Source organism: Atractosteus spatula, unplaced genomic scaffold (genome assembly GCF_055471065.1).
Source record: "Atractosteus spatula isolate fAtrSpa1 unplaced genomic scaffold, fAtrSpa1.hap1 Scaffold_72, whole genome shotgun sequence".
Lineage (NCBI taxonomy): Eukaryota > Metazoa > Chordata > Actinopteri > Semionotiformes > Lepisosteidae > Atractosteus > Atractosteus spatula.
The window spans coordinates 113,119-133,227 of NW_028296904.1; the positions used below are offsets into that span (position 1 = coordinate 113,119).

Below are 20,109 nucleotides of genomic sequence, written 5' to 3' on the forward strand. Positions count from 1 at the left end.
GACCTAAACTCCCGATAGCGAGTCTTTTCCGCAGGTCTTTAATTGTGTTAGGAAGAGTGAACCGTCAACTGCACATTTTAAAGGTCAAAGCAAGACAATCAGACGTGAGGATAGATCAGAACAGGAGCCTCTGCTTCTCTGTTTGCTGAGCGTTCGGTGAACGTAAAAGTGAAAGACAAATTCGATATTTTCACATTTTAATTAAGGAACAAGAAAACACCATCCTTCGAGCCGGATTCAAAACAGCGACATAACAATCGCTCGCTGTTCTTTGAAAGTTTTACGCTGTAGTAACTGAGCTATGGAAAGGTCAACTCAGAACGCCCACGTTTTGTCATACGCGTAGCCCAGTGTAGTGTAGTGTTTCTGTCTATTTAAATCCCAGTTCGACATCAAAATACTCACTCCCATAGTCTCTTTTAGTAGAAGAAATAGACCTGGATTCTACTGTATATTCTACCAGAGATCTTACAAAACGTTTGAAGGGATATCAGTGCAGGCAGAAATTGACTCTTTTGCTAGTGGGATCAGGATCATAGAAAACCTTTCTTTTGGATTGAGAAGAGGATCACGGTGACACTCAAAACATCCCTGTCTTTGTTTCTTTCGAGGACTAATGGATTATTGAGGTGCAAACATCGGTTCAAATCAAAACTCCGCTACTGGAGTTGCTTCTTGGAGAGTTTCTTCAAATCTTTCAACTGAACGTCGATATCTTGGGATATTAATGATAATATCGTACAGATTGTGGTTTTCTTTTGATCGAAAATTTTATTAAAATATGAGCCTCTTTTACCTTTGTCTTGGATGTTTCCCAAGGTATAATACTTTCCCTTGCATCCTCAGATAAACATTCTAAATACCACAAAGTTACAATATATGGAATAGCATTTACTTTTACATATATTTTAAAATTTACTCTTATTTAAAGCTACATTTAGTGCTAGGTAAAGATAATGTTGCTAATACTGATATAGTACAAATGTAAGATTAATTGATAGCTTTATCTGGGGTAAAAAAAAAGTCCTAAAACGCCTCCTGTAACAGGTAAGGACTCATATCTAGATTCAACTCCAAACGTTGCTATTGCTTTGCGCATTATGTAAACACGACCTGTTTCAGCTTCTGGTGAGTGCAGTTTTTCCAAATTGAAATTAACAGGAACATTTTTCAAGATGCACCATGTCCCAAAACCGTTCATCAGGACTACTATTAATATCAGGTGAAAGCAGTACAAAACATAAGTGTAACCTAAATATTAAGACCAAGTAATAGGTTTATTCCATGCTGAAAAAAAGAAGAAAGAGAACACAACGTTTCGGCCGTGGAGCCTTCTTCAGGTGTCTTAAATATTAAGAGACTATTGTCTGTCAGCTACTGTTGTAAGCCATGTTCAGCCAACGCTAGAAATATTACTGCTCTACTACAGTAGCAAAAGTGCACAAACCCGACTAAGAAACGGATCACAAGTCAAAAGCTCGAGACGACGAGGATGGGATTCGAACCCACGTGTGCAGAGCACAATGGATTAGCAGTCTATCGCCTTAACCACTCGGCCACCTCGTCGAGAAAGTCAGCCCCTTCGGACATGAGTTGGCGCGCTCAAGATCATCTTTCTTCATTCTTGATGGTCATTTTCCTCTTCCACCTGCCATTTCACTATTTTGCTTGAGTAATGTCAATCCACCAGGCGTGTCCTGTGCTTCAGTGGCGAGTATAGAGGACACCCTGTTGTACACGGAAAGCACATCGATCTCCTTGGATATGAAAAGTGCCAGATAAAAGCCATTTCTCATCCTGTCTCTTAGTATCAAGGCTGCTAGTGCATGAAAAGGAGGCAACTTGCTCGGCGAGCAGGCTCAGCGCACACCGAACGCAGATGTCTCAGAGCGGTATGTCCACGCGGCTGTAAGCATAGTGCTCTGCCGGCGCCGTGGTTTAGCTGGTTAAAGCACCTGTTTAATAAAGAGGAAATTCTGCGTTCAAATTCTAGCGAAGCCTTTCTTCCTGTCTTGTTTTACAGAACAGATCATTTGGGACACTCACAGAGGGCTTGATTTGGTTTAATGCATGTATTCATTTCCTTTGTGGAACTTTTTTAAATCATATATCTTACGAAAGATGAAATGTGAGCGAATTTTGTGTTCACCAAAAGTATGTAAATGGCAAAAAGCGGCGGGTAAGCGTTTCTGTGGTGCATTTGGTTGGCGTGTTCGGCTCTTAACCCAAGGTTGGGTGTTTTGAGCCCACCCAGGGACGCACTTCCTCCCATAGTAAACATCATCACCACAGATATTTAATTTGTCCGCAAAACCTTAACTATTTTGATATTTGCAGTAGTAAACAATTGAGGGTTGGTCAGAGGTAAAGACTGCGATAGAGTCAACATTACCGGGAATTTCCAATAATTACAGACAAGGGCAACTTCCAAGCAGATAGTATTCACCCATGGAAATTTATGTTCTAATGTGTGGCGGGAGAATTCACTTATACTCCTGTTGCATCCTCAGCTAAAATAATTAAAAATACAGTGCAAAATTATCTGAGAACTTGACAAGCAAAAACGACAGATCGCCGGAGTTATATTTTAATATTTTCGTATATTTACCTTAATTTGAATTCTAAATGTTAACCTAGTGCTGTTCAATATAATGTAATTTTGTTGTACTTTTAAAATATTTTAGCTGAGGATGCGAGGGAGGATATTACACCTTGCCAAACATCTAAAATAACTGTAAAATAGGCTGGCATTTTAATAAAACAGGCGATCAAAAGAAAGCTACAGATAGTATGGTATTATGCACAATATCCCTCGATATTGAAAGTCAGATGAGGAATTTGAAGAAACTATCAAAGAAGCAACGGCAATAGCAGAGGATGTTGATTTTGAACCAATGTTTACACGTCAATAATCCAGCAGTCCTCGCTTGCCAGACTTCTTCAAGATATTCGGTGTTCTATACAGAAAATCGAAAATAAAGCGCACATGCGGCAAGAGGGGTGTTCCGAAGCAAAGACTGCGGTACAGGAGGAAAAAACTCCGCACGATGACTCGTGTCTAATATTCAGCCCCTGAAAAGCATCATATTCGTTGAATTGCTTGTGAGCGTGTGATTTCGCAATGCCTGTGTACGGGCTCATAATTCCGGAATATCAATGGTCAGACGCTTACGATGAGTGATTGTGTTTTGTATTATTTAGATAATTGAAAATAAAACATTTTCAAATTTACAGCTCGAATGAAATAAAAAAGTTCATTTGTCTCTTTTTTGTAACAACATTTCCATAACTATTCAGATACACCAGAATAGTACCTGGACGTGACAGGACTTTATTGGATTTTAAGAGATTTATTTTTGCGCATCTTCGCCTACGATCAGGAATACCTTCCTGTTTTCAGCGTGTTTATTGTTTCTGCCTGTGATCTCGGAAAGAAAGACCCAGTAAATGTTCACCGAGTTTGCTGTGGTTTGAGAGGAGTGTATGAAGGTAATAAAGGAGGGAGGACGCGCGCATTCCTCACGGGGAGCGCAGAGTAATGAGCCGCGCCTGCAGCTCGCTGAGTCTTTTCTCATATAACCGCTCAGCCTGGACACACAGCGCCCCCAGCCTGTGTTGGAGATTTGCAGTTCAGAAAACAGCTGTGTCGAGCAGAAACTGATCTTCCTGCTTTAGTTAAGGTTATTGGACGATTACTGTGGGGGTATAGCGCTTGTATCTCTCTTCTCTGGCTAAACACTATCTACTGTAAAGTATAGAAATAGACAGAAGCTGAAATACAGCTACAAATACTTCAGTAAGGCCAGGCACATAGGAAAGTTTAATACACATGTTCTATGAATCACTTTGCCTAGATTTTTGAACTCTGTTCGAGCTCTGATATACTGTAATCGTCTCGGCTCCTGCCGCTGTCACTGGGAGAGTGACTGCATTCCGTAGGGCTACAGGTTGATTTCACAATGCCACATTTAGTGAAATACAGGAGAAACCGCAAGGAAAACAATGTTTTAATAAATCTTCTTCCGTTTTTTTTTATTGCGGTCTTTCACATTTGAATGCATACCTTGCAGTAAATCTTTCCAGATTACAGGCAGCCCAAACAGTTCTTAAGGCAGAATTCGAAGCCTATTTGACTTTCTGCTGATCACATTGAAGAGTTCACGAAGCATTTCCCTGCCTATCATGTGCCCGCAAACTGGTTTCTCCATTTTTCCGTGTTAGCGAGCACAACAGTCGGGAAACATGTAAGATAGTAGCTGTAAGGAGTGGGATATGAACCCACCCGTCTATTCAGAGGACCGGGACACCCAAGCAAGGAAAGACAAGAGCTCTTGAGTTTGGCGCCTTAGACCACTGGGCCATCCTGACGAGCTAGATAAAACGGTCTGTTAAAAGCACCAGTAAAGTAAATGCTTTGCAGGAGACGCGCCAAGTTCCCTGTTGGAGCCTAAACGGTTCGCGGAAATCAAATTTTCGGATCGATTCAGAGTGTGCTTTACAGCCTTTGTGTAATATTTTGATCTGCTAGGGTGCAGTCGTCTTCACAATCTGGATTATCTCATAAAGAGCGACGTCAGTGTAAAACAGCTATCATTTTTAAGAACAGACGTTGTTTTGTATTATTCTAATTGGTTTATTTTCCTGATTGCAATGTATTGTGAAGCATAAAAGCCAGCTGCATAAATCTCTAATTCGCGTCTTTGATGAAGGCGTTTCAAATAGCAGCCAGTGCAGGATTTTTGCTTTTAGAGCATGTATTACATTGTAAATAGTCTTAAATAAGCTTAAATTCGCACACTGTTATTTAGACAGCGCCAACCAGTCTGACCTCCTACAACTTTCGGTGCCGGCTGACTAGGTCTTACAGCAGCTGCAGCCAGAGTAGCCGTAATGGCAACACAGTGCTTGGAGTTCAGCTATTCTTCTGCAGAACCAGCGGTATCGGAATATATTGATCCGCATAAGAAGCGCGTTCGGTTTCTGATCGTTTTTATTGAGCGCTGCTCTAAACTTTACATTTGCTCGTACTAGTTTTCCCTATGAACAAAACACATTTCCCTAATTACATGATTTCACTTTTTTCTTTTCAACAAGTAGAAATAAATAAAATATAATTCCATATAAAAGCCCCAGGCAGGATGGTTGGTGGTCTAAGGCGTTGCATTCAGGTTGCAGTTTCTCCTTGAGGCGTTTGTTCAAATTCCACTTCTGACAAAGAAGTTAGAGTAGAAACGATAAAATCCCTAGGTAGAAAACATCTCTCATTTCACGTGTTTAATGTTAATTGTCTCAGTGGTTGCCTCGGTGATTGATGGATCTTCTCTCTTGCAGGGTGACGGCAAACGTCTTCAGAGAGGGAGTCTCACACGCACGGCTTTTCTACATCAAGAGCGGAGACAACAGAAACAGACTTCAAACTGAAATGAATTACTTCTTGAGCGTTTATGACCGTCTATAAAAAGCTGAGAGCAGGTGAAAACGTCTTTTGAAATGAGGAAATGTCTGCTGACAGTAAACAGAGCTCACGCTGAGCTCCGGACAAGTGCTCCTCGTTAGTACAGTGCTGAGTACACCCGCTTGTTGCGCGGGAGACCGGGGTACGTTTCTGTGACAGGGCGCTGGTTTAATTTTTTAACAACCTGACTTCACTTAAAAAGTGTGTACTGTGTTCTAAGTTTCGGACTAGTTAGTGTGGTAGAATATGGAGATCATCCCCAGCTCTGAGCTCAAATGCAACAACATGTCATGCTGAACAAAGTCAGAGCCCAGCTGAACTCAGTGTAGTGCTCAGGACTCGGGAGCATTGTTGAGTTCTAATTAGTACGAACTGCAGGGGTTCTGAATCAGAACATTTCAATTTATCTGATCAGTAAATTAAAATGCAGGACACTGTAAAATAGGATTATTACTGTGTCTCTGTCTCGTTTGTCCCTCACAGTTTAAAAGATACCAGAAAGGACACACAACTACTAATGTGATACTTATTGGAAATAGTCCCAAAACAAGCACGTCTGGCAGCTGGTAGACTCCTGTAATTTTGCAGTGACAGAACACTTAGAAGATTTGCAATCTATTTAAATATGAATTTACTAAATTTCAGTTCTCTTCACTCCCCGGCATAACTGAACTCTCACTGTCGCATACTAAAGGCTTATATGCATTAGCTGTGATAAAGCTTCTAATAAACACATAATGAAACTTAGTTTTGTTCCTCATGATCCTCTTCTCGATCCAAATGAAATGTTTAATATGATCCCCCGAGAAAAAAGAGTCCATTTCTGCCTGGAATGATTGATGCCTCATCAAACATTTTGTAATATCCCCGGAAGTTTATACAGTAGAATCCTGGTTCGTCGGTTAAATTCAAGGTAAAAAAGACTAAGGAAACGAGTGGGAAACGATGTCGATCTGTGATTTAAATCATCCGGAACATTGCACAACATTGAGCAGTATGTGACAGAGAGCAGCACCTGACATCCCTTCGATAGCTCAGCTGGTAGAGTGAAGGACTGTAGTGGGAACAGCTGGGAATCCTTAAATTGCTAGTTTGACTCCGGCTCGAAGGAAGGTACTTTAATCAAATAGTTAAAATAGCGAATCTGTTTCATTCAGACATTGATCAAAAGCTCAATAAATGAAGCAGAGGCTCCTGTTCTGAATTCAGCTCACGTCTGATTGTCTTGTTTTGGCCAAGATCTGATCTTTCAATTAAGGGACTACTCTGTCTGCTTTGTAATTCAAAAATACATACAAATGTCAAGTTTTTTGTAGATATAAAGGTTTTCTCTGTTTTCAAAGGATAGCTACTTAATTGGCTTCATGATTTGGTATTGATTTTGTATCGTTGTATTATTAAGTTTGTGCTTTCTGTGTTTTTATCGTATTGTGAACTTATTTTTTAAACAAATGCTTACAAAGGCAGACAAGGCACACATCTGTTTATACCAGCGGTGAATTGTACATTTTTATTAAGTACAATCTACTGTGCACTTTTGGGAGTATAACAGGTTCGATATAAAGTGGCAAAAATATAAAAGGGAAAAATACCCCAGACTGCGTGTAAAGGCCTCGTTGTGACTGTTTTATTTTTAGATAAAGATGGCGTACTGTGCACAAAATGTTGCAGAAACACAATCTGATATTTTAATAACTATTATTTTAATAATTTGACAAGTATGAGGCCCCGGATCCAAATCTTCAGTCCTGATATTTTTAAAAATGATATCTTCCCTTCCTCTCATGGAAGTCACACGATGTGAACAATTGTTTTTTTTTCACGTTGCGATCCAAAGAGCCTCAGACGCACAGTCAACAGTAACCAAACCAGGATGGATTCTGCTGGGAGCCGGACTGAGCTCATTCTCACTCCCTGTGCTGAAAACAGAATTATCTCTTCCCCGAACATCGTCTACAGCTGCTAGATATTGCTCTGCGTCCTACTGCTCCAGCAATTCCTTTGACCAAAGACAGATCACTTGTGCGCTTTTAACCTTCTTGCAGCTACAGGCGAGACTGAAGCTGGAGATGTGAAGGCACCCGCTGGTGCATGTTCTCCAAATTTCACAATCGCGACAGACTTCTCTTTTTTTAAAAAAGTAGATATAGCCCTGAAAAAAGCATTAGCTTTATCAGTTTTTACATTAATCAAACATGATATTTTTATTACATTTGTTTAAACATATATAGCGCTTTTCTGGACACTCCACTCAAAGCGCTTTAGAGGTAATGGGGACTCCCCTAGTGCGCCAGAACACTCACCACACATCAGCTATTAGTGGGGAGGAGAGCAGAGTGATGAAGCCAGTTCAGAGATGGGGATTATTAGGAGGCCATGACTGGTAAGGGTCAATGGGAAATTTGGCCAGGATGCCGGGGTTACACCCCTACTCTTTCGAGAGACGACCTGGGATTTTTAATGACCACAGAGTCAGGACCTCGGTTTTACGTCTCAGCCAAAGGACGGCACCTGTTTACAGTCCAGTGTCCCCGTCATAATACTGGGGCATTAGAACCCACACAGACCCGCCCAGCGACAGAAACCAGACGGTACCGTGTGTCGGGCTCGGCTGCGAGCAGGACAATGACGTTACGGGGACAAAGTAGAGAAAATCAAAACGGTTCTATAAAAGACCTGTGTCAGCTGTCAGTTCACAGTCTGGACTCTAAATCCACTGATCCAATTTCAAATATCGCTAACACCTGAGCTGCGGCTTCTTTCGAGTAGTTATTCAGGAGAACATTATGTTAATCATATAGATGAAACGTTTAATATATTCAGGTGGGTAGCTACGTCAGCATTCGAATCTGCAAAGGAACAAGTAATACTGTAGGTTTATTCCATGCTGAAAATAGAAGAGAGAAAACAAACCTGAAGAAGGTTTCACAGCTGAAACGTTATGTTTTCTCTCTTCTCTTTTCAGCATGGAATAAACCTATTCCCAGTGGGCGGTGATTCGTCGAATATACGTATATTCACAGCGAAAATACGGCTATACGTATATATACGTCGTTGCGACGTATAATCAACGTCGAATTGCAACCGTAAAATTGACGACATTAATAAACGCATATATAACGTCGAAAACACATCTAACACAGTGCCTGGGGCTTTTTACTGTATATATCGTGTGTGCCGCAACTAGGAGTATACGGCACTCTGCATAGTGTACGAAGTAAATTTATTTTATTATTTTATTAATAAATATAATAAATTAATTAATTACTGCGAAAATAATTTACTTCGTACACTGTGCAGAGTGCCGTATACTCCTAGTTTTAAAACTGACAAAAATGTAGAAAACACGTTTCTCACTTAGAATTTAAGATGGGGGTGGGGTATTACTAGTAGCGGCGCTGAACTCACCATGGTGCAATTCATTTACGTGACGGGCTAGTGGTTTAATGGATAACGCGTCTGATTTCGTTTTATAAGATTGTCGATTCGACTTCTCCCGGGGTTTTGTGATTTAAATCAGGCTTTTTGTGCAGTGTGCCTTTTCTCTTGTCGTGTTCAAGATGATTCGCTGCATAAGCTCCTGACTGGGTGTTTTGTACTGCTCTGTTATTTCATTCAGATTACTTAAGTGGTGTACAGATAAAACCCAACTGCGTGGTGTAATTTCCGGGTTCGGCAAACACATGCAACACAGCACCTGCAAACACATCAGCTGATCTCGACGTGAGTTGAACACGCAACTTTCTGAGCTGGAGTCAGACACGCTACCGTTGCACCACTAGGTCACTCGCCGCAAGTGCTTTTAATTCCCCCAAAGAAAAAAATCAGCTTCCCTGAAAAAGATTTTTTTCATTCTCTCCTGTGAGGAGCGCCGCTCTTCCAACGAGGGTCTCTTCTTCCCAGACCACAGATTATTCTTCCCGCCAGTCTCTCTCACAGAGAGCAGACACACCGTCTCCACTAATGTGTTTACTACATCTATATATCTGACCCCCTACAGCCCCGATATACAGCCCGGATATTCGATATTCCCCAATAAAGAACCAAAAATATTCCTGGATAGGATATTTACCACCAGCCTCGTGAACATCTCATCTTGACCTCTTCAAGGAGGAGCACAATTAACACAGAATCCTCTCTCCATTTAGCAAATAACACAAAACACTGTTTACCTGTCAAGACAGAAAACCAGGCTGCTCCAGGTGAGGGTTAAACTCACAACCTCGGCATGACCACTGATGATGTCATTTTACATGGCCTGAACCAGGAAAGAGTTTGGAAGTTATGTCAAGAAGTTATGGTGTTGTTTTAATACTTGCCTACTCTTTTAATTTTTCGGTCAAATCTTTTATTTGGGAATACTTTCAATTGATGTTAATCCTTGTCCCGATGCACGATTCTGGGCCATGGTGCATCTTGAATAATGTTCTTATAGGCTTCAGTTTGGAAAAGTGGGCTCTTCAGAAGCTACCGAAACCGCTAATGGTTACATAACACTTAATGCAAAAGCAACGGTCGGGTTTGAAAAAGAATATTACTTGCTATGAATACAAACACTGTTACAGGAGGGGTGTTAGGGCTATTTTAGCTTAGATCATCCATTCATCTTACATTTCTTCTCCATCTATATCAACAGCGAAATCGCTACTGAGCGCTAAAGGCAGGTCCTGGCAATACAATCTTCTTAAGAAAACATTTTTTCAAACTATTTCTACTACCATACGTCAAGTAAAAGATACCGATTGCACGCAACTAATAAAATCTCTTTTCCAGGGACGTTGTAGCTAGATGCAAATTACAATCGAAAATGTATCAGCTTTAAAATTTTCTTTTGGATCCACAGGATGATCAGCATGAACCATCAAAGAGCCTGTAGCTGCAAGAAGGTTAAAAGCGCACAAGTGATCTGTCTTTGGTCAAAGGAATTGCTGGAGCAGTAGGACGCAGAGCAATATCTAGCAGCTGTAGACGATGTTCGGGGAAGAGAAAATTCTGTTTTCAGCACAGGGAGTGAGAATGAGCTCAGTCCGGCTCCCAGCAGAATCCATTCTGGTTTGGTTACTGTCAGACTGTGCGTCTGAGGCTCTTTGGATCGCAACATGAAAAAAAAGAACAAAAAACATTTGCTCACATCTTGTGATTTCCACGAGAGGAAGAGAAGATATCACAAAAAAAAAATCAGAACTGAAGATTTGGATCCGGGACCTCATACTTGTCAAATGATTAAAATAATAATTATGAAAATATCAGATTGTGTTTCTGCAACATATCGTGCACAGTACGCCATTTTTTTCTAAAAATACAGTAGATTGTACTTAATAAAAATGTACAATTCATCGCTGGTATAAACAGATGTGTGCTGTGTTTGCCTTTGTAAGCATTTGTTTAAAAAAGAAGTTCACAATATGATAAAAAACACAGAAACAACAAACTTAATAATATAACGATACAAAATCAATACCAAATCATAAAGCCAATTAAGTACCTATCCTTTGAAAACAGTGACATTTGTATATACTTTTGAATTACAAATCGGACAGAGTAGTCTCTTAATTCAAAGATCAGATCTTGGCCAAAACAAGACAATTAGATGTTAGCTGAATTCGGAACAAGAGCCTTTGCTTCATCGTTTATTGAGCTTTTGATCAACGTCTGAGTGAAAAAGATTCGCTATTTTAACTCTTTGATTAAAGTTCACAAAAGCACCTTCCTTCGAGCTGGAGTGAAAACAGCGACTTAAGGATTCCTAACTGTTTCTAATATAGTCCGCCACGCTACCAACTGAGCTATCGAAGGGATCTAAAATACTCCTCTCTGGCACATATTGCCCAATGTAGTGAAATATTCCGGGTGATTAAATTCCAGTTCGACATCAAGTTTCCAACTCGTTTCCTTAGTCTTGTTTACCTTGAATTTAAGCCACAAACCAGGATTCTACTGTATAAACTTCCGGGGATGTTACAAAATGTTTGATGGCATCAATCATTACAGGCGGAAATTCACTCCTTTTTTTCTCGAGGCATCATATTAAACATTTCATTTGGATCGAGAAAAGGATCACCATGAGAGACAGAACAAACTGTTTGATTCCGTCTTTATTGGGAGCTGTATCACAGCTAATGGATGTAAAGCCTTCAGTATGCGATAGTGAGTTCAGAGTTCAGTTATGCCAGGGAGTGGGAGTGAAGAGAACTGAACTGAAATTGAGTAAATTCATATTTAAATAGAGTGTAAATCATCAAAGTGTTCTGTCACTTAAAACTTATTACAACACTACCAGGAGTGGGGATCGAACCCACGTGGACTTTCGTCCATTGGATCTTAAGTCCAACGCCTTAACCACTCGGCCATCCTGGTCTACAGCAATATGCTGCTCAGTTGTTTAACATTTAAATATGATTCAACAATTAAAACAAAAAAAATTAAACCAGCGCCCTGTCACAGAAACGTACCCCGGTCTCCCGCGCAACAAGCAGGGGTACTCAGCACTGTACTAACGAGGAGCGCTTGTCCGCAGCTCAGCGTGAGCTCTGATTGCTGTCAGCAGACATTTCCTCATTTCAAAAGACGTTTTCGCCTGCTCTCAGTAATTAATGTCGGTTTGAAGTCTGTTCCTGTTGTCTCCACTCTTGACGAAGAGCAGCCTTACGTAGGAGACTCCCTCTCTCAAGAAGTTTGCCATCACCCTGCAAGAGAGAAGAGCCATCAACCACCAAGACACTTAACATTAAACACATGAAATGTGAGATGTTTTCTACTTAGGGATGTTATCGTTTCCACTCTAACTTCTTTGTCAGAAGTGGGATTTGAACAAACATCTCAAGGAGAAACTACAACCTGAACGCAACGCCTTGGACCACCAGCCATCTTGCCTGTGGTTCTTAAATGGAATGATATGTTTTATTTATTTCTACTTGATGATAAGGGAAAAAAAGTTAAATGTAATTAGGGAAATGTCTTTTTTCATGGGGAAAACAAGTCTAAGCAAATGTAAAGTTTAGAGCAGCACTCAATAAAAACTATCTGAAACCGGTAGCGCTTCTTATGCGGATCAGTATATTCCGATACCAGTAGTTCTGCAGAAGAATTAAGAAAAGCTGAACTCCAAGCACTTTGTTGCCATTACTGCTACTGTGGCTGTAGCTGCTATAAGATCTACTCAGCGGGCACAGAATGTTGTATGAGGTCGGACTGGTTTGCGATGTCTAAATAACAGTATGCGAATTTAAGCTTATTTAAATAAGAGTATTTAGAATATAATACATGCTCCAAAAGCGTTAATCCTTCAGTGGCTGCTATTTGAAACGCCTTCATAAATGACACGTAATAGAAATTTATGCAGCTAGATTTTATGCTTCACCATACATTGCAGTCATGAAAATAAATCAATTTTCTTTAACACCTCTGGAAAAAGTTCTTCTGTGGAGCAGGTTTCAGACCTCTGCGTACAGCGCCCTTGATGTCATTTTATTTTTACAGCAGCAAGCATCCTGAAAGTTTTTTTTTATATTTTTTTATTTGAACAACAAAAATACATATAATACAAAAAAGAGCACATATGACGTATCAACAACATCGTCAGGGGCACGTGCTATAATCCAATTACACTTTCTGAAAAATCTACTGTCCAGGCAAATGTACATGCTGATCTACAGAGTTCTTTTCTGCACTGAGCTGCTCATTTGAAATCCAGAAGGCAACACAGACGTGCTCCTATACCAAGAGTCTTATCTGGACCACCTGGGTAAAAAAACAGGAAACCTAAGCACTAATCTATACTGACAGCTTTTGAAAAGGAGCTCTGTAATATGCACAAATACAAAGACAAGGTATACATACTCCATAGGTTTAAAATTCAGGAATATGAATGGTCAATTGTTTACAATTGGAGTTTTTATGTTTCGTATGATTTAGCGACTTTTTTACAACATGTAAAAAAAAAACAGCACACCTAAATGACAAAGCCTTGGAGCTACAGAGAAAAACAAATTGCGTTTAAAGTAATTTTAAAGGCTCGAGATAACATTGCACTATAAACGCAAATGTTTGTTTTCTTTGTCGCACTTACGTTTTGTTTCATGCAGTTTATTTCTGACACAAGACATAACAAGCTTGTGTATTTATGACAAAAAAGCAGGGCAACAATTTTCATTGACCTTGAAACTAAAATTGTTAAAAAGTAAGTTAAATGCACATAAAGTAAATATATTTTCTCATATAATGGTGTGTTTTTTTTTGTCTAAGAATCCTTCATGAATGGTTTAACAGACACTTTGCATGATTAAAACAAATATTTACGAATTTTAACGTTTTATACAATAAAGTTTTATTGTGAACATGAGCCCTGTTTATCGATATCACCAATACAGTTCTGGATTTTATTCTGCCTTCCTACTGTATGCACAGATGAATTTTCTTTCACACAACAGCTCGCATGTGTGGTAGGGTATTAAAAGAATGATGTTGGCTTTTAATTGATAAACCATTTGCGTTTATACAAAATCACAATGCGTTGTCGCAGACATTGGGACATTCTCTGTTTAAACACCTGTCGTTTTCTCTTATATTGGCTCCTGTGCTTCGGTCCATTTGAGAGAGGAGAAGACACTGAAAAAGTCTTGTGAAAGTGGATTTTGCACCTGCGCCAATGCTGTAGTGGTATCATACAGACGCTCATACAAATCCATCACACGCTGAAAGCTCCGGAAGGCAACATAAAATATTGCTCTGTCTGTTGGTGGATTAGGTATGCACGCTTTTTTAATGTAAAATGCAATGTAAAAAGATCAAATTTGATTCAAAATCGATTAATGTAAAAACCGATAAAGCTCATGTTTTTAATCTAGTTTTATCTATATCTAGTTTTTCAAAGGTCTTTAAAAAAAAATGTTTATCGCGATTGTGAAAGTTAGAGAAGGTGTACCAGCGGGTGCCTTCATATCGCCAGCGTCAGTCTCGCCTGTAGCTGCGAGAAGGTTAAAAGCGCACAAGTGATCTGTCTTTCGTCAAAATAATTGCTGGAGCAGCAGGACGCAGAGTACCATCCAGCAGCTGTAGATGGTATTCGGGGAAGAGCTGATTCTGTTTTTAGCACAGAGAATGAGCTCAGTCCGGCTCCCAGCAGAATCCATTCTGGTTTGGTTACTGTCAGACTGGGCGTCTGAGGCTCTTTGGATCGCAACGTGAAAAAAAAAAACAAAAAACAATTGCTCACATCGTGTGATTTCCACCAGAGGAAGGGAAGATATCACTTTAAAAAAAAAAAAACAGAACTGAATATTTGGGTCCGGGGCCTCATACTTATCAAATTATTAAAATAATAATTATTAAAATATCAGATTGTGTTTCTGCAACATCTCGTGCACAGTACGCCGTATTTAACAATAAAACAACAGTCACAACGAGGGCTTTAAACGCAGTCCGGGGTATTTTCCCCTTTTATATTTTTCCCACTTTATATCGAACCTGTTATACTCCCAAAAGTGCAGAGTAGCTTGTAAATATAAATGTACAATTCACCGCTGGTATAAACAGATGTGTGCCTTGTTTGCCTTTGTAAGCATTTGTTTCAAAAATAAGTCCACAATACGTTAAAAACACAAAAAACACAAACTTAATAATATAACGATACAAAATCAATACCAAATCATAAAGGCAATTAAGTACATATCCCTTCCTTTGAAAACAGAGAACACCTTTATATCTACAAAAAAAAAAAAAACGTGACATTTGTATATACTTTTGAATTACAAAGCCGACAGAGTAGTTCCTTAATTCAAAGATCAGATTTTGGCCAAAACAAGACATTCAGACGGGAGTTTAATTCGGAACAAGAGCCTCTGCTTCGTGGTTTATTGAGCTTTTGATCAACGTCTGAGTGAAAAAGATTCGCTATTTTAACTCTTTGATTAAAGTTCACAAAAGCACCTTCCTTCGAGCTGGAGTCGAACCAGCGACCTAAGGATGCCTCACCATTTCCACTACAGTCCTCCGCTCTACCACCTGAGCTATCGAAGGGAAGGTGGGAATACTGTTTATCTTGAATTTAAGCCACGAATCAGGTTTCTGCAGTATGAACTTCCGGGGATATTACAAAATGTTTGATGGGGCATCAATCGTTCCAGGCGGATATTGACTGCTTTTTTTTCTCGAGGGATCATATTAAACATTTCATTCGTATCGAGAGGAGGATCACCATGAGACACAGAACAGTTTCATTCTGTCTTTATTAGAAAGTAGTGTTTGTGCTACATTAATAATATTTTCGTGGAAATATAGAAGTTGTAATTTTTAAAGTTTTTAAAAGTTAAATATTAGCATGTTAATGTAATTAGTTTGTGTTTGTCATTACTATACATATTCCCATGTTACTATAATTTGTAGCTGAAGTTTACTAGTTGTGTTTTTTATGATGATTATCATGTTTATTACAATATTGTATAAAATGCATAATTTGAACTACATATTTTTCAGGTGTGAATAATTGTATATTTTCAGAATAAATTTCTAAACCAAATCATTTGCTTGATTTACTAGTTTCTACACCTATAAGACCTATCTTTGATGTATAATAGACCTTTAACTACATAGGTATAACAGTCCTCTACATGTATCCGTATAATAGAACTCCAACCATTTATGTATAATGGACATACTGTATAATCAGAGATGTCTAATTGACGTATAATGATATACGTATATTAGAATTTCATTCTAGACCCATTACGGACCACATTTATATGTCTAAGGTATGTGTTTAATCAACGTATATTCTACAGTACATCTTTTGCCCACTGGGGAGACACTACAACAGAGCATCTGTAAAAGCTCTCTACCTGCCCGCTCTTAACAGAGACGTGACGAGGGTCTAAAGGGACATTTTGAGCCGTAGAAACATTTTATCATTCTGTACTTTCCTGTGCAGTCAGGCCAATTCCACTTCAACTGCGCCCGACAACAGAGGTCGTTTTGAAAACAACGAGAGTAAAGGGACACTGCATATCTGCAGAACATCACCTCCGAGTTTCAGGACAGTAACATCAGAGATTGGAAGCTAGGGAGTTTCAGGTCTGTTTTTTTATTATAGGTTCATGAAAGTCATACCTTTGCAATAAATATTTCAGAATACCAGTCAAATTAAGTACAATTGCTGCACAGATCTGCATTCTACAATAAGAAAACTGTCCGTTTAATCAAACACGCCGCATAAAGCATTTTTAAAACAGGAGATATTGTTTTGGAATGCATCTTTCTATAAAAATAAAATGATTTGAAGGGCGCTATAAGCAGAGGTGTGAAAGCCTGCTCTACAGAAGAACTATATCCAGAGGTGCCAAATAAGTCGAGGTTTCACCTCGTGAGAGAAAGCATCTCAGAAAACGAAGTTGCAGTCGCTTCCATGCCTCATAACACCACTAGGTCAGACAACAAGAGCTGAAGAGCCGCTGTCGAGAGTAACGCAGCCGAGCTCTCTAAGGAGCTGGATTAAAGCTCCAGTCTCTTGTCAGGCCCCCCGGGTGATTCAGGGGCACGATCCGGCACACTTGCTCCCCGGCTTGCAGGCCCGGTCCGCTCCGGTGACTGCCACCGCCACTGCCTCTTTTTCCCCCGGCTCCGGCAAGCCCGTGTCCCTCGGCCTTCGCCGGGCCTGCCCTCCACCAGGTGAAGTCGCTCTCCCTGCCACACCAACTCCTGCCAGCCCAAGTACAAATTGGCCCCTGCCTGCTGCAGCAGGTCCAGCCCCAGGATGCAGTCCTCCTGGATGGGTGCGAGGTAGCAGGGGTGGCGCACCGTCACTGTACCCAGACGGAAGGCAAGCACCTGTTTCCCCTGGACTGCAGCAAGCTGTCCCATCATGGTCTTCAGCTGCAGGCTGGAGGCCTCCCATCCTGGGGGGTTGGTGCCCTCGGTGTCGGGGAGGACGCCAGGCCGGAGTAGAGTTACCGATGAACCGGTGTCGAGCAGGGCCAGGCAGGGTTGGTCCTCGATTCGGCAGTGGAGGTACAGGCCCTGGCTACAGCTGACTCGCCCCGCAGTGGCGTGCAGGGCGCCGGTCTTCACAGCGCTCTCCGGAGCTGGGGTTGAGGTGTTCCAATGGCGGCCGTCCCCGCGCTGAGCCGCCCCGTTCCCGTTTTCCGATGCCGATGTAATTGTGTGAGGCTTTGGGGCCCGGCAGTCCCGGGCTCGGTGTCCCCTCTTCCCACAGCCTTGGTAAAACCAAAACCAAAACCAAAACCGTTGGTCAGCCGGCAGGGCGCACTGCATCTGCTGGCGCTTCCAGCCACCCCAAATACGGCCTCAGCCCATGTAGCAAGGGCCAAGGCCTGCCCCAGCGAGGCCGGCGCGGCCAGCTGTACGTGGCGCCGCTGCTCCTCAGGTGAGAGGGCCTTGAGAAAGGCCTGGAGAGCCATCTCCCGCTGCGCCTCCTGGGGGAAAGCTGGGTATCCTCGGCGGGCGAGGAATATGACATCAGCGGCGACCGAGCCCAGTCGCTCTCCTGGTCGGCGCCGCCGTAGGGCCAGCCTCTCCCGCATCAGGTCAGGCGCCTCCTCCACCTCCAGCCGGAGAGCTGCTGCCAGTGCCGCATATTCTCCTCGGTCCTCCTCCAGGACATCCAGGAGCACCTGGCAGGCTGCTCCTTCCAGCGCCACAGCCAGGTGGCTGGCCATCTCTGCCCAGTTCCAGCCATTCGTTTGGGCCGCGAGCTGGAACTGCCTTAGGTTTCCCAAGGTGCTTCCCAGTCGTAGAGACCGGGTCGCACCCGTACCAATGAGTGTGGGAATCGCTGGTCGGCTCTGGCAGGGAGAGTATCTTCTCTCTGGGGTGTCTGCTGGCCAGGCGTAGCAGGCAGTTGCCCCAATTCTACCGGCAGAACCACTACTGAGTAGCCCTGGTAAGGGCTGTGGCCACCTGTCGCACCCAGGAGTTGCTCAGGCTCCATATGTGCGCTGCCGGTGGGTTCTGTCTCTTTTAGAGTCAGCCACCGCTTGAAAGAATCGGTTAATGTCTGCCACGGTTTGTCCATCCTGCCCGCTTCTGACACCAATGTAGCATTTACAGGTTCTTCTCAGGACAAAGGACCAATGGAGATGAGATAAATGAACCAAACGATAGCTTTATTCTTTATCAACCACACAAAACCAAACACAGAATATACACACACATGAGGAGACTGACAGAGCATGTAAACATCTTTAGGGTGGTAATTACTTAACAACAAGCTATACACTTATAAGACTACACAGGACACTAGAACTACTATGACATTATTTACACAGGTAGGGTCAGCTGCTGGTCATCGTGCTGACCCTCAGACTCTCCCCGGCTACAACTCCCAGCCTGCCCAGCGGTACTATGAGCGCCTAGGGGCGCTTCCTCTTCACAACCGGGAGAGGGCGTTACAATACGTATGTTTGACGAATCACTGCCCACTGGCGTTGCTTTCCAGACACCACAACTATTCACGATGAATCTTATGAATACACATCTTTATGAATAATAGTATTATTTATTAATAATTAACTTTAATGTATATCTTTATTAGTAGCTGTATTACAGGTAATGCATGTACAGCCTTTATTATGTGATAGTGAATTTGCAGGTATCCTGGGGAGGGAAGAGAACTGAAATGAAGGAAATACATATTTAAAGGGGGTGTAAGTCTTACATCCGTTCTGTCACATCTGGGTGTTAACTGAATAGATTTGTGGTATTATTTATTGTGTTTGAACTCTATACTTGTGTTTCTCAGGAGACAGCAGAAATATTGGCGATCTGTGGCTACAGAAAATAGTGTGAACTTTATAGGCAAATGTAAGGTTACGTTAATGAAAAAAACTTATTGTCACCTTTATCAACGTGATTATTTAAGACAGTTGTTCGGAACAGTATCTCTTCTCATATCTGTGGCTGTTGTCCTACAATAACGGTGGTGAAACAGGCAGAATGTGTGGAAAGAACTGGAGATGGAACAGGAGACTTATCCAGTCAATAGTAAGGTTGTGTAGGACCGCACACACTAGGGGACAGTGTTGAGTAGCGTGGTTTAAAAGCTTCACGAGCCAGGAAGGAATCTATCCTCCAATCTTCTAATCCGAAGTCAGACGCGTTATCTATTGCGCCTCTGGCCCTACTGTCACTTTAGTCAACTGCACTACAGTGAGCTCAGAGCCGCTACTAGTAATGCATTGCCCCTGTCCACATTTTCTCAATTAGATTCACGTGTTTTTTACGTGTGTCTAATTACTACGTCTTTCGTTTTGTCTGGTTTTAAAAAAATGTCTCTTTAAAACAGACAAAGGGTTTATGTGTCTCCCTGAAATTCACACACGAGGGAAGTCACACGAGGAAGGAAAGATATCGCGTTTAAAAGGAATCGGGAGTGGAGACGCCGGCGATTGAAAACGAAGCTTCATAGAGTACGTGCGCGCTACCACTGAACTAAACTCCCAATACCAAGTTTTTTCCGCAGGTCTTTAATAGTGTTAGGAACTCCCATGTCACATGGTCTGTGATTGAATCCAATGGACCGTCAACGGTGCACATTTTAAAGGTCAAAGCAAGACAATCAGACGTGACGATAGATCAGAACAGAAGTCTCTGCTTCTCTGTTTGCTGAGCGTTTGGTGAACGTAAAAGTGAAAGACAAATTCGCT

The 20,109-nt window shown here is 41.5% G+C and overlaps 3 non-coding genes across 3 annotated transcripts; all 3 read right to left on the reverse strand.

Moving 5' to 3' along the window:
* Positions 1-1,484: 1,484 nt before the first annotated feature.
* trnas-gcu (transfer RNA serine (anticodon GCU)) lies at positions 1,485-1,566 on the reverse strand. The gene has a single exon. It is a non-coding gene; the product is annotated as a tRNA-Ser (tRNA).
* Positions 1,567-11,729: 10,163 nt separating this feature from the next.
* Positions 11,730-11,812, reverse strand: trnal-uaa (transfer RNA leucine (anticodon UAA)). Its single transcript has one exon. It is a non-coding gene; the product is annotated as a tRNA-Leu (tRNA).
* A 3,572-nt stretch (positions 11,813-15,384) lies between these two features.
* trnay-gua (transfer RNA tyrosine (anticodon GUA)) lies at positions 15,385-15,472 on the reverse strand. Its single transcript is given in 2 exon segments — positions 15,385-15,420; positions 15,436-15,472. It is a non-coding gene; the product is annotated as a tRNA-Tyr (tRNA).
* Between the last annotated feature and the right edge of the window lie 4,637 nt (positions 15,473-20,109).